Genomic DNA, 14,777 nt, shown 5'->3' with positions numbered 1-14,777 from the left:
ATAATAAGACATCTATAGGAATATAATAGATGGCTTATTTACATAAGTAATGCCACACTGGAAAAAGATCAAAGGTCCATCGAGCCCAGCATCCTGTCCATGACAGCGGCCAATCCAGGCCAAGGGCACCTGGCAAGCTTCCCAAACGTACAAACATTCTATACATGTTATTCCTGGAATTGTGGATTTTTCCCAAGTCCATTTAGTAGTGGTTTATGGACTTGTCCTTTAGGAAACCGTCTAACCCCTTTTTAAACTCTGCTAAGCTAACCGCATTCACCACGTTCTTCAGCAACGAATTCCAGAGTTTAATTATGCATTGGGTGAAGAAACATTTTCTCCGATTTGTTTAAATTTACTACACTGTAGTTTCATCGCATGCTCCCTAGTCCTAGTATTTCTGGAAAGCGTGAGCAGACGCTTCACATCCACCCATTCCACTCCACTCATTATTTTATATACCTCTATCTTGTCTCCCCTCAGTCGTCTGTTCTCCAAGCTGAAAAGCCCTAGCCTCCTTAGTCTTTCTTCATAGGGAAGTTGTCCCATCCCCGCCAGGGGCGTAGCTACGGGTGGGCCTGGATGGGCCCAGGCCCACCCAATCTGAGCTCAGGCCCGCCCAATTTATCCTGATACAGCGCAGGTTAACAGTGGGAGTACACAGCCTTTCTGCTGTGGCTCTCGCTCATCCACATGCAGCCTGCACTGCAGTCAGAAGCGCCTTGTCTTGCCTGAATCCGCCCCTCCCCATGCACAGAAAGGCGCCACTGTGGCACACAGGAAAGTCTTCCAGCTTCTGCCAGAGGCGCAGTATCGCTGCTATCGCGGCCGTGGTGGACAGGGCCGGTCTTAGGCCCCGCGTGGCGCGCCTCAACACTGCCCGCTCCGCAGCACCGGCACTCAGTCATAGGCACCGGCGGCGCTCTCAGCGCTCAGGATGGTTTTTACAGCAGCGCATCGCCTCTTCTTCTCTGGGCTTCAGTTAGCAAAACATTTCAAAGGACGCGCGGATTTGTACACGGCTGCTTCCTCTCCCTCCCTGTCCCCCCTCCAAAGCCGCCGAACATGTCGAACCTCAGCAAAACACGGGCAGCAGCCAGCAGGAGGGACATCGAGATGCACATACGGACCTTTTCTGTAAGTAGTGACTGGAGTGGTAGGGGTGGGCAGAATGGGTGATGGACGTATTGATGTAAGGCCTCGCCAGATTGTGCTGCTCTTGATGGGGTGAGGGAGTCAGGCATTTCCACTTGGATCTCCAGGCCCGGTTACTGTTTTATTTGGTGCTAGGTGTGGGTACTAAATTCAGATGTTCTCCACGTGTTCTTTTAAACAAAAAAACTGGTTTGTGCAAAGCTTAAAATTATGCCATGCCTGGATATACCTGTAGATCACGTCAGCAAAACCGTATGTATTCAGGGACTATGATGCTATCAAACAAAACGTACATGGAAGGAAAGACATTTCTTCAAAATAGAAAATTAAAGGATTTTCTATTTGTCCCTAGACTTCAGAAGTTGAATTCCTTGATGATGGGAGTAACTATGCTGTTCCTTTTCTATATGAAATTCATAACTGAGTTCTCTGAAATAGAGTAGGATTGAATATATGTGTGTATATTGACTTATAAGTGCATTCACTCTGCAGCTCCTCAGTACCTCTCATCTCTCCCTACACTCCTCCCCGGGAACTCCGTTCACTGGGTTAATCTCTCTTATCTGCACCCTTTTCCTCCACCAATAACTCCAGACGCCGTTCCTTTTATCTTGCTGCACCATATGCCTGGAATAGACTTCCTGAGCCAGTATGTCAAGCTCCATCTCTGGCCGTCTTTAAATCTAAGCTAAAAGCCCACCTTTTTGATGCTGCTTTTAACTCCTAACCCTTACTCACTTGTTCAGAATCTTTATTTTATCATCCTCACTTTAATATTCCCTTATCTCTTGTTTGTCTGTCCTAATTAGATTGTAAGCTCTGTCGAGCAAGGACTGTCTCTTCATGTTTAAGTGTACAGCGCTGTGTACGTCTAGTAGCATTATAGAAATAAGTAGTAGTAGTAATTCAATCATCAAGTGCATTCAAAGGCATTATCCCAAGAAACACTATTCATACCTGTATACATAGTGCCCACCCATATTAGCTCTGGGCCCACCCAAAATGTCAGGTCTGGCTACGCCACTGATCCCCGCTATCATTTTAGTCGCCCTTCGTTGCACCTTTTCCAGTTTTACTATATCTTTCTTGAGATGCGGTGACCAGAATTGAACACAATACTCAAGGTGCGGTCGCACCATGGAGCGATACAACGGCAATATAACATCCTCACACCTGTTTTCCATACCTTTCCTAATAATACCCAACATTCTATTCGCTTTCCAAGCTGCAGCAGCAGCAAACTGAGCAGAAGGTTTCAGTGTATTATCAATGACGACACCCAGATCCCTTTCTTGGTCCGTAACTCCTAACGTGGAACCTTACATGATGTAGCTATAATTCGGGTTCTTTTTTCCCACATGCATCACCTTGCACTTGATCACATTAAACGTCATCTGCCATTTAGCCGCCTAGTCTCCCAGTCTCGTAAGGTCCTTCTGTAATTTTTCACAATCCTGTCGCGAGTTAACGACTTTGAATAACTTTGTGTCATCAGCAAATTTAATTACCTCGCTAGTTACTCCCATCTCTAAATCATTTATAAATATATTAAAAAGCAGCAGTCCTAGCACAGACCCCTGAGGAACCCTACTAACTACCCTTCTCCATTGTGAATACTGCCCTTTTAACCCCACTCTCTGTTTCCTATCCTTCGACCAGTTTTTAATCCACAATAGGACATTTCCTCCTATCCCATGACCCTCCAATTTCTTCTGTAGCCTTTCATGAGGTACCTTGCCAAACGCTTTTTGAAAATCCAGATACACAATACCAACCGGCTCCCCTTTGTCCACATGTTTGTTTACTCCTTCAAAGAATTGAAGTAAATTGGTCAGGCAAGATTTCCCCACACAAAAGCCGTGCTGACTTGGTATCAGTAATCCATGTCCTTGGATGTGCTCTGTAATTTTGCTTTTGATAATAGCTTCTACCATTTTCTCCAGCACCGACGTCAGACTCACTGGTCTATAATTTCCCGGATCTCCCCTGGAACCTTTTTTAAAAATCGGCATTACATTGGCCACCCTCCAATCTTCTGGTACCACGCTCAATTTTAAGGATAAATTGCATATCTCTAACAGTAGCTCCGCAGGCTCATTTTTCAGTTCTATCAGTACTCTAGGATGAATACCATCCGGTCCAGGAGATTTGCTACTCTTCAGTTTGCTGAACTGCCCCATTACGTCCTCCAGGTTTACCGTAAAGTCAGTAAGTTTCTCCGACTCGTCCGCTTGAAATACCATTTCCGACACCTGTATCCCACCCAAATCTTCCTCGGTGAATTCATTCAATCTCTCTGCTACATCTTTATCTTCCTTGATCGCCCCTTTTACACCTCGGTCATCCATCGGCCCAACTGATTCTTTTGCCGGCTTCCTGCTTTTAATATACCGAAAAAAATTTGCTATGTTTTTTTGCCTCTAATGCTATCTTTTTTTCATAATCCCTCTTGGCCTTCTGCGCCTTGCATTTGCTTTGACACTCCTTATGCTGCTTCTTGTTATTTTCAGATGGTTCCTTCTTCCATTTTCTGAAGGTGTTTCTTTTAGCCCTAATAGCTTCCTCCTCCTCACTTTTCAACCACGCCGGCTGTCTTTTGGACTTCCGTCTTTCTTTTCTAATTCACGGAATATGTTTAGCCTGGGCCTCCAGGATGGTATTTTTGAACAGCGTCCATGCCTGTTGTACAGTTTTTACCCTCTCAGTTGCCCCCCTAAGTTTTTTTTTAACCGTTCTTCTCATTTTATCATAGTCTCCTTTTTTAAAGTTAAACGCTAACGTATTTGACTTCCTGTGTATAGATACTTCAAGGTTGATATCAAAACTGATCATATTTTGATCACTGTTATCAAGCAGCCCCAGTACCATAACGTCCCTCACCAGATCATGCGCTCCACTAAGGAACAAGTCTAGAATTTTTCCTTCTCTTGTCGGCTCCTGCACCAGCTGCTCCATAAAGCTGTCTTTGATTTCATCAAGGAATTGTACCTCTTTAGCGTGTCCCAATGTTACATTTACCCAGTCTATATTTGGATAATTGAAGTCACCCATTATTATCACATTGCCCATTTTGTTTGTGTCTCTGATTTCTTTTATCATATCTGCATCTACCTGCTCATTCTGGCGAGGCGGACGGTAGTACACTCCTATCACCGTCTTTTTCCCTTAGTGTGCGCTAATCTTTAGTATGCGCTAAATCTGTTAGTGTGCCTTAGCATAAGGACCCCTAAGGCAGTTGTGTGCTAGAGTTGTAGAACATTGCATGTAATTGTTAGTTATGCATGTAAAGTCACTTCACTGGCTCCCTGTCCGCTTCCGCATACAGTTCAAACTTCTCATACTGACCCATTACCTCTCCACTCTCTCATCTCTCCCTACATTCCTCCCCATGTACTCCACTCACTGGACAAATCTCTCTTGTCGTCCCCCTTCTCCTCCACTGCTAACTCCAGGCTACGTTCTTTTTCCCTCGCGGCACCTTATGCCTGGAATAGACTTCCTGAGCCTGTACGTCTAGCTCCATCTCTACCTGTTTTCAAATCTATGCTGAAAACCTACCTTTTCACCACTGCTTTTGGCTTCTAGCCTCTGCTGAATTGCCATCCCCTTGTTCCTTCTCACCCAGTACTTCCCTCACCCTTAATTGTCTTGTCTGTCTGTATTTTTAGATGATAAGCTCTATTGAGCAGGGATTGTCTCTCTTTGTCAGGTGTTCAGCGCTGCGTGCATCTGGTAGCACTATACAAATGCTAATAATAATTATAAATGCTAGTTCTCTATAACTTATGTGAACAATTAGTGCCTAATATTAGGCAACCTGTTATAGAATGAGGGGAGTCTACAAATACAGTTCATGGGCAGTCATGATATGTGCTAGAAACTGTTATCTCTGTGCCTCAGGCAGCAAGTAGTGAGGTGCATATGTCTGGATGCCTTGACAATTCACCTGCAAGCTAATGATTTCATTGATCTATCTTGTTGACAATTAACCCGTGCTGGCATGCTAGATTTGCTGTGGGATATCATGATGAGGCCATAATTTCCAGCAAGTGGGTGTAGTTATTGAGTCTGCTGATCAAAAATGAGGAGCAGGGAAAGCCTGTAAAGGGTAAATCATGTCTGCTCATGTTAATACTAACAAAAGATAGTATCTGTATAATGTGCCCAAAGAGCAGAAAACAGAAGTAGAGAATGACGCAATAACTTCCAGTGAGCTTGGTGTCAACAGTCTTTATTAAGCAAACAACAATAAAGGACCCATTGATCCTATATTGGTGCTTGCTTAATAAAGATTGCGTTGACATCAAGCTCTCTCACTGGAAGTCATTGCATCATTCCTTACTTCTGTTTTCTGTTCAATGCCTTGCCCATGCAATTTCATTTTATACAAAGCTAAGGCAACCCACAAATAAGAAATCAGTTGCAACTGCATAATAACGAATATTCTGGCAATACAGAAATACCTAATGGGCATTGCAGTGGATGACTGAAATAGATAAAGCTTTCATCAAAGAAATGTTTTATATCTGTACACTCGGATGAATGCTTATGTGGGAGAAGAAAATATTGTTGGCATGAATTAACTTGTGCAGTTTCATTACTTGTGAGTGTTTGGCTCTTGCCATGTATTAAAGCAGTTTAAGCAAAAGATGTAGTATGATATATATGCACCAAAATAAGGGTAAATAATTCTGGTCCCTGAAAGCAGTTATAGCTTTGGTTTTCAAGATATCCACAATACATATTCATCAAATATAGTTGCATACATTTGGCTTTATAACTCAGTTCATTTGCATAATTTGGTTATCCTGAAAATCAGACCTCTGACTCTTCAGGATTGTAATTGCCTCTCTCTGCACTAGATAAACAGTGCAGTTGACTGCCGTAGTAAGTTAGACTGTCACTGTACTGGATATGATAGATAAATAGTAGGTTTACACTCGGCAAAATCTCCTTAATCATCAATAGATGGAACCAGAGTATAAGACATACTTCAGGCCTTGATGTTATACATGGCACATTTTCTTTCCTACTGACAGATGTGAAAAGTTGTTCAACTAACAGGCTATATTTTTTGCATCAGTCAATCTGGATTTATCTCTTACTAAATATGTTAATAACGATAATCATTAAAGGAAAAATTAGAAATAACTGAAAGGGGAACGAATTAGACAATCTTTTCTTGGCCATATAAAATAGATACAGTAGCATGAAGACAAACAATAGAATGATTCTGTGTTTGTACATTTCTTTATATCTAGATACACCAGGGATTTACAGCCTCAGTCCTCAATAGTAACAACCCAGGGGGAATTTCATAATTGTGACAATGAATATGCATGAAGTCTAGTTGCATGCACTGCTTCTGGTGGATAAAAAAAGATCTCATGCATATTCATTGTGGAAATCCTGAAAACCTAACTGCGTTGATGCCTCCAAGGGGCAAGGTTGTGCATCACTAACATATACACACACACACACACGCGCACACATACATATAAATACAAATCTATGAGAGAGAGAATGAAAGAATAGGAAAGATGTACTTAGCAATTTTCCAATAGGCAGAAAAAAGTCAATAGTATAACTTAGGTGCTCACATGTACACACATAAATGTTTATAATGGGAAGGGAACTTGATATACTGCCTTTCTAAGGTTTTTACAACTACATTCAAAACGGTTTACATATATTCAGGTACTTATTTTGTACCAGTGGAAATAGAGGGTTAAGTGACTTGACCAGAGTCACAAAGAGCTGGAGGGGAAACTGAACTCAGTTCCTCAGGATCAAAGTCCACTGCACTAACCACTAGGCTACTCCTCCACTAATACTAACATTTACACATGAATGCTTGCACTTAGGAATATAATGCTAGTATGGTGTTTAAGGCTATTCTGCAGATATCCACAACTCACTTAGGGGGTCTTTTACTAAGCCACGGTAGCATTTTTAGCTCTTAGTAAAAATCAGCTGGAATATAATGGGCATTTCGGAGTTTACCGCCAGCTGGTTTCTACCGCAAACTAAAAATGCTACTATGGCTTAGTTATAGATACTCATAGGAAGGAATTAAATGGTGCCTAAAAGATAAGCACCAGAAAAACTGGGCACTAAGCTGATATTTTATAACGTGACAAATCTGTAGTGGTGTAAGCCTGCACTAATGCATCAAAGTTATGCCATGTCTATGGCTGGTATAAATGCTGGCAGTTAAATCAGCAGTCCAGCATGTAAATACAACTATTCTATATAAAGTGTGAACTGAAATAGTCATAACACCCATGACCCACCCATGCACTACCCATGGGAATGTACTCGTTGCAGTTACGTGCTAGAACAATTAGGAGCCCTCTTACAAAAGATCGTTAGGGCTACTCTGCAGGTATTGCATGCCAAATCAGCCCTATTGCCAGGGTAGCACGGGAGTGCAGTACTAGTTCTGAAGTTGGTGCAAGCAGTTTTTTATATTTTCTACCACGGGGAGGGGGATCCCTGGTTGTAATCAGAAGCATGACCACTAAAAAGGTGGCTGTAAAGGCTCAAGCAGTAAATAGCCATATTCTAATTTTAATGTTAGCACACAGCCATTTACTGTCCCATTTTTAAAAAGGCCTTTTTCCTGCCACTGTAAAAAGTGGCCCAGTGCATGCCAATTTGACATACCAAAATTAGCACAGCCCACATTTTACCATGGCTTAATAAAAGGGCCCCGTAATGCCAAGTTATAGAATAGTCTAAACTGCCATTTCAGCCCCATTTTGGTGCTTACCACCCTTTAACTCCCATTGCTGCACCAACATTGTAGTGCCTAATTCATCCATATAAAATTACTCCCCAGAGTCCATATTTTCAAGGGAGGCATACAGAGGGGTGGAGCATGGGTGGGACATTGGCATGATTCCTACTTATGTGCACAATTTATAGAATACTGTAAGTTATGTGTCCATGCCACAGTTAAGCATGTGCACTTGCACAAGATCTACAGATGGCATAAGCCCAGACCAGATGTATTCCATGTATTAACAAAGGTGAAAAGAAGAACAAACATCTAGCATGGTTAAAAGGTGAATTGAAAGAGGCTATTAGAGTCAAAAGAGCATCCCTCAAAGAGCGGGAAAAGGATCTGAATGAAGAAAGTAAGAAGCAACATAAGCAGTGTCAAGCTAGATGCAAAGCATTGATAAAGAAGGCTAAAAGAGAATACAAAGAAACTCATTGCAACACCTTTTTCAGGTAAATCAAGAGCTGAAAGCCTGTGAGGGAATCCATGGGACCGTTAGATCATGAAGGAGCAAAAGGGGCACTCAAGGAGGACAAGGCCATAGCAGAGAGATTAAGTGCTCTGTTTACTAAGATGCGCTAGCATATTTAGCATGTGCATAAAATTAGCACATACTAAACAATAGAAATACTCATGTATTCCTATGGGTGTCTTATCATTTTGCACATGTTAATGTTTAGCGCATGCTAAAAACGCTAGCGTGCCCTTAGCACTACTTAGCAAACAGGGCCCTAAATAAATTATTTTCTTTGTTTTTTACAGAAGATGTAAGAATTCTTCCTGTACCAGAAATGGTTTTCAAGGGTGACAATGCGGAGGAACTGAAAGAAATCTCTATGAACCTGGAAGATGTACTGAGCCAAATCGACAAGTTAAAGTCTGATATGTCACCTGGACCGGATGGCATACACACCAGGGTACTGAAAGAACTCAAACATGAAATTTCTGATCTGTTAGTGATCTGTAACCGACGTACTGAGCCAAATAGACAAGATAAAGTGTGATATATCACCTGGACCGGATGGTATACACCCCAGGGTACTGAAAGAACTCAAACATTAAATTTCTGTAAGGGGTCCTTTTACAACGGTGTGCTAAAAAATGTCTTGCGGTAGTGTAGGCACGGGTTTTGGTTGCGCGCCAATCCATTTTTCTGTGCGCCTGTAAAAAAGCCCTTTTTTAAAGTTTTGCTGAAAATGGACGTGCAGCAAAATGAAAATTGAAGCATATCCATTTTGGGTTTGAGACCTTACCACCAGCCATTGACCTAGCGGTAAAGTCTCACGTGGTAACGAAGCAGTAATGACCTACACGTGCCAAATGCCACTTGACGCAAACATTATCAAACATATAAATGGCGAGTGACCGTACTCACTCGCAAATGCGCAGTAGAGATTTCCCTGTCTCTCCCGCCCCCGCATCAATACGTGATGACGGGGGGGGGGGGGGGCGGGACAGAGAGGGAAACTGCGCGAAGGGGAGGGAACCGCCGAGGTCACCACCGCTAACCCCCCCCCCCGAGGTCGCCGCCATTGGTACCCCCCCCCTGGAGTCGCCGCTGTCGCCACCCCTCCACCCGGCCATCTCTTCGCTATTCAACTTACATCTCCGCAGCAGGCAGATCAGCTGAGCTGCCGTTGGCCTTCCTTCCCTGCCTGTGTCCTGCCCTCGCTGACGTTATGTCACACGAGGGCGGGACACAGGCAGAGAAGGAAGGCCGACAGGATCTCAGCTGATCTCTGCCTGCTGCGGAGATGTAAGTTGAATAGCGAAGAGACGGGCCGGGTGGAGGGGCGGCGGGGGTGGCAAACTCGGGGGAGGGGGGCGGCGACCTACCAACCCGTTTTAACGGGCTCAACGGCTAGTTCTTGAAAGAAAGCTGAATAGTGTGCATACTGTAAGTTTGGAAATACAGTTGTGTGCAACATTTCCTAGTTTTCCTTGCATAATTGCATTTGCTAAACTGTCGGGGCCCTGTTTACTAAGCCACGCTGTAGGCACACTAAATTTTTAGTGAGTGCTAAAAATTAGCATGCGCCAACGATAGAGACAGCCATAGGAATATAATAGGTGTCACTATCGTTAGCGCGCGCTAGAAATTTAGCGCGCCTACAACGCGGCTTAGTAAACAGGGCCTTTGGTGCTTTACAGCACTAATATTTTCCATTGTCTCAAATTTTTCCTGAATTTTTAAATGTCCCTATGTGCATTGTGATGGAAACTAGTAAAAATTTCCCTTTGTATCAACTCCTTTTGAAAAAATATGATCTCTGGAGTTTGCAGCAGTACTCCAAATGATGTTTCATCAAGCTTATACAGAGGCAATATTACTTCTTGTTTTCCTGTTGGCTATTTTTCTCTAGGGATGTTCAAGGCAAAAAAAAATTTGTTTCCTTGAGATTTATGGGATTTTTTCTTTTTCAGTTTACTAGCATTTTATTATTTTTTTTCATTTTGTGGCAATGTCATCAATAGTGCGCATCATTTTGCACTATTGCAAAATAGCATTACCTTTTGCTCAAATAGTATAAACTAGTGAAATATTTCACACTATTGATGATGGAGAGAAAAATGAAATTTTGGTTTTATTCTTGTCATTTTGGGTTATAAAATAACTTGAAACAACATGGGAAATGTTATTGATATCTCCCATGTTTCAAGCAAATGCACATTCCTATTTCTCTTCCTATGGATCCAAGTAAAAAGGTAATGGATTTGATAAGTAATCTATCCAGCTCATTTTTGAAAGAGAGGGGCGGCCATCTTCTGACCCAAATCGGGAGATGGCCACCCTTCTCTCGCGGGCACCCAAATCGGTATAATTGAAAGCCGATTTTGGGCACCCCCAACTGCAGTCCGTCGCAGGGACGAACAAAGTTCCCGGGGGTATGTCGGAAGGGTAGCGAAGGCGGGACAGGGGCGTGCTTAAGAGATGGGCGCCCTCGGCCGATAATGGAAAAAAGAAGGGCGGCCCTAGCGAGAATTTGATCCGGTTTTTTTGGACCCTTTCTTGTTAGGTCCAAGTCCCAAAAAAGTCCCCAAACTGCCCAAATGACCACCGGAGGGAATCGGGGATGACCTCCCCTGACTCCTCCAGTGGTCACTAACCCCCTCCCACCAAAAAAATGAACTTTAAAAACATTTTTTTGCCAGCCTCTATGCCAGCCTGAAATGTCATACCCAGCTCCATGACAGCAGTATGCAGGTCACTGGAGCAGTTTTTAGTTGGTGCAGTGCACTTCAGGCAGGTGGACCCAGGCCCATCCCCCCTACCTGTTCCACTTGTGCTGGTAAATGGGAGCCTTCCAACCCCCCCCCCCCCAAAACCCACTGCACCCACATCTAGGTGCCCCCTTCACCCTTAAGTGCTATGGTAATGGTGTAGAGTTGTGGGGAGTGGGTTTGGGGGGGATTTGGGGGGCTCAGCACCCAAGGTAAGGGAGATATGCACCTGGGAGGTATTTTAATGTTTTTTTTTTAATTTTTAAAAGTGCCCTCTAGGTGTCCTGGCATGTGAGGGGGACCAGTACACTACGAATCCTGGCCCCTCCCACGACCAAAGGGCTTGGATTTGGTCGTTTTTGAGATGGCTGGCTTCGGTTTCCATTATCGCTGAAAACCGATGCCGACCATCTCAAATCCGCCCAAATCCTAGGCATTTGCCCGGCACCAACCGTATTATCGAAAAAAAGATGACCGCCCACCTTTTTCGATAATACGGTCTGTCCCGCCCCTCGGAGATGGGCGGCCATGGAGATGGGCATCCCCATTCGATTATCCCCCTCTATGTAAGCCACATAGAACTGAATTTAAAATTTGGATTTTTGTGGAACATAAGGGCCTCTTTTATCAAGCCTAGCAGTTCCTATGTGGCAATGCCAACAGATCTCATTCAAAGTAAATGGACTTTGTTGGCATTACTGCACTGGGACCCACTAGCATGGCTTGATAAAATAAGCCCTAAATCTAATACAATGAAATGATATACCACCTTTCTGTGGTACAACCAAAGCAGTTTACATTTATTGCCCTTCTGGTTTTTGCTGTTGACCTATCTAATCTATCCCTGTTAAGATCATCTGTGTTCTGTACAGAGCTTCACTCTCTATTCCCTATCATTTCCTTAGCATTTTGTAGCCCAAATGCCTGACCTTGCATTTTTCAGGATTAGATCTTAGTCGCCAAACTTTAGATCGTTTCTGAGCTTCATTCAATATCTTTCTTTTCCCAACTTTCCAGGGAGTCCAACTTATTTCGGATTTTGGTAAAACTTTCCTGATACAACTTTTGTGATATTGATTATGAAAATGTTGATGACAACTAGACCAAGGTCCAATCCTTATAGCAATCCTTATAGTAATTGCCCTTGCTTTAGAGAGCTCTGTTTACTACTAGCTTTTGTTACTTCCTACTCAGTTTCCAATCCATGGGCCAATACAGAAAGCTAGAAGGGCAACTTTATAACTAGGTGGCAGATTATATGCCCCTTTGCATGTGCATATGTGCCAAAAGTAGCACTCATGCATAAAAGCACCATAAGTGCCCCTTCTGTAATTTTAGATTTTAAAAATACACACCTTCCTGTACACACTACGTTTTTCTCACACTAAAATTGTCAGCAAAAACTCTCAAAAACTACCAGATATACCTGACCAAATTCCAAAACACACACTCCAAATTGTGCAGGTCCTCTGTAACGTTTTCTCTCATTTAATGGCCAAAAATTAAACTTTTCCCAGATCAGATCCCAATGGCCCTCCTAAAGAGAGTCGCCAAAGACTCCTACACAACCAAAAATAATTTTCCTAAAATGTTCTTGGAAGCCCCAGAAAACACAATCTGAAAATCACATTTAAAAGTTACAATAAAAAATATTTTAAGGCCAAGGGATCCCATACCATTGAGCCTGCAAATAGGTGGGAAAATGTGGGATACAAATGTAACAAATAAATAAAAAAATAAAAAAATTACCTGGCTTCCCGGTTGCCCCGTCACAGCTCCATTTTAAAATCACAGAAAACCATGATTTTTTATGGAGCTCCTGCTGGACAGGTCAAAAATTGAGGTCTTGGCTTCGTTTTGGACTTATCCAGAGATGAACTGAGCATGTGCAAAAGTTTGCACATGCTCAGCTGCACTCCACCCGGCAAGCTAAGCCCAAAGCCAGCCATTTTCCTGGCGGGGAGGTGCCTGCCTCCCACCACTCGCGGCCAGCATGGCAGCCAATATTGCTTCAGACTGAACCAGAAATGGCCCGAAAAGGAATCAGGTCACCCGGCCAGCCTCTAGACACCCTCTATCCCTGAAAATGGGTCAAAAATGTGTCACTGCTGCAACTCCTCAGAGCCCAGGATGTACACCAAACAGGTCCCAACCTGTCCCCAGCAGGTAAAAAAAAACTTATTTTGTTTTTAAACTTCCCCTTTACACCTATAATGGCATCACATCTGATTAAGTGCAATTAACGCAAAGGTATGAGAATATCAAACCGATGAACCACATCCAGGAATTTGGTCAAATTTTCAGGTGCTCTATTCACATACAGGAGCATATGATCAGCGAACATACTCAGGCAAATTTCTGAATCCCCAATCCAAATACCCTGTAGATTGGATCCTGGCAGATCTTCGCAGGCAAAGGCTCCAAAGCCAAAAGGAAAAGCAGTGGAGAAAGGGGGCAGCCCTGTCATGTGTCTCTACACAGGTGCAATGGAGAAGATAACTTTCAATTGATAATAAGCTGCGCTTGAGGAGCAGTATACAAAGCACATATCCAAGACACAAAATGACCACGAAGACCAAATTTATCTAACACCGAGAACACATGAGGCCAGAGAACACTGTCAAAAGTCTTTTCTATATCCAAAGTAGCAATGGCAGCCTGGTTCAATTTCCCCTTATTATCATGCAAGGCCATCAGAACCTTGCGTAAATTTATGGACGTGTACCAACCAGGAACAAAACCCACTTGATCCTCATGAATAATCAAAGGCAAATATTTATTTAACTTGCCCGCCAGCACTGTGGCTAAAATCTTAGCATCCTGGTTGAGTAAGGATATGGATCAATAGGAACTGGACTGTTCCAAATCTTTGTCTTGTTTGGGAAGAAGGATGATATGTGCCATATTGGACTGGGTGGAATGGTGTGGCTCTAACAAATCATCACACATAAAACGTAAAGATGGTACCACCAAATCATTCAATATCAATATATATAAATGGCGAGTGTCGTACTCACTCGCAAATGCGCAGTAGAGACCCTCTCTGCCCCGCCCCCACGTCAATACGTGATGATGGGGGCGGAATAGAGAGGGTCTCTACTGCGCATTTGCGAGGGACACCGCTGTCGCTAACGCTCCCCCCACCCGGAGTCGCCGCCGCTGCCACCCACCTTCCACCCAGTTGGACCCTTGCTCTGCTATTGAAACAACGAGGGCACGCAGCACACAGCTCTGCTGAGCTGCCGTCAGCCTTCCTTCTTCTTCTCTGCCTGTGTCCCGCCCTCGACGACGTTACGTCACACGAGGGCGGGACACAGGCAGAGAAGAAGAAGGAAGGCCACGGCAGCTCAGCAGTAGAGCTGTGTGCTGCGTGCCCTCGCTGTTTCAATAGCGGAGCGAGGGCCCAACCGGGTGGAAGGTGGGTGGCGACGGCTCCGGGGGGGGCGAACTCGGAGGGGGAGCGGCAGCGGCGAACTCGGCGGCAGTGGCGGGGGGGGGCCTTTCAACCCCCCCTTCCTATACTAGCCCGTTTTTACGGGCTCAACGACTAGTTTTGTAATATTCTGGACCCAACCCATCAGGACCCGGCACCTTGGTGAGATTAGGGCGCTTAATA

This window comes from Microcaecilia unicolor, chromosome 7, assembly GCF_901765095.1.
Source record: "Microcaecilia unicolor chromosome 7, aMicUni1.1, whole genome shotgun sequence".
NCBI classification, from domain to species: Eukaryota; Metazoa; Chordata; class Amphibia; order Gymnophiona; family Siphonopidae; genus Microcaecilia; species Microcaecilia unicolor.
This window is presented reverse-complemented; position numbering follows the sequence as displayed.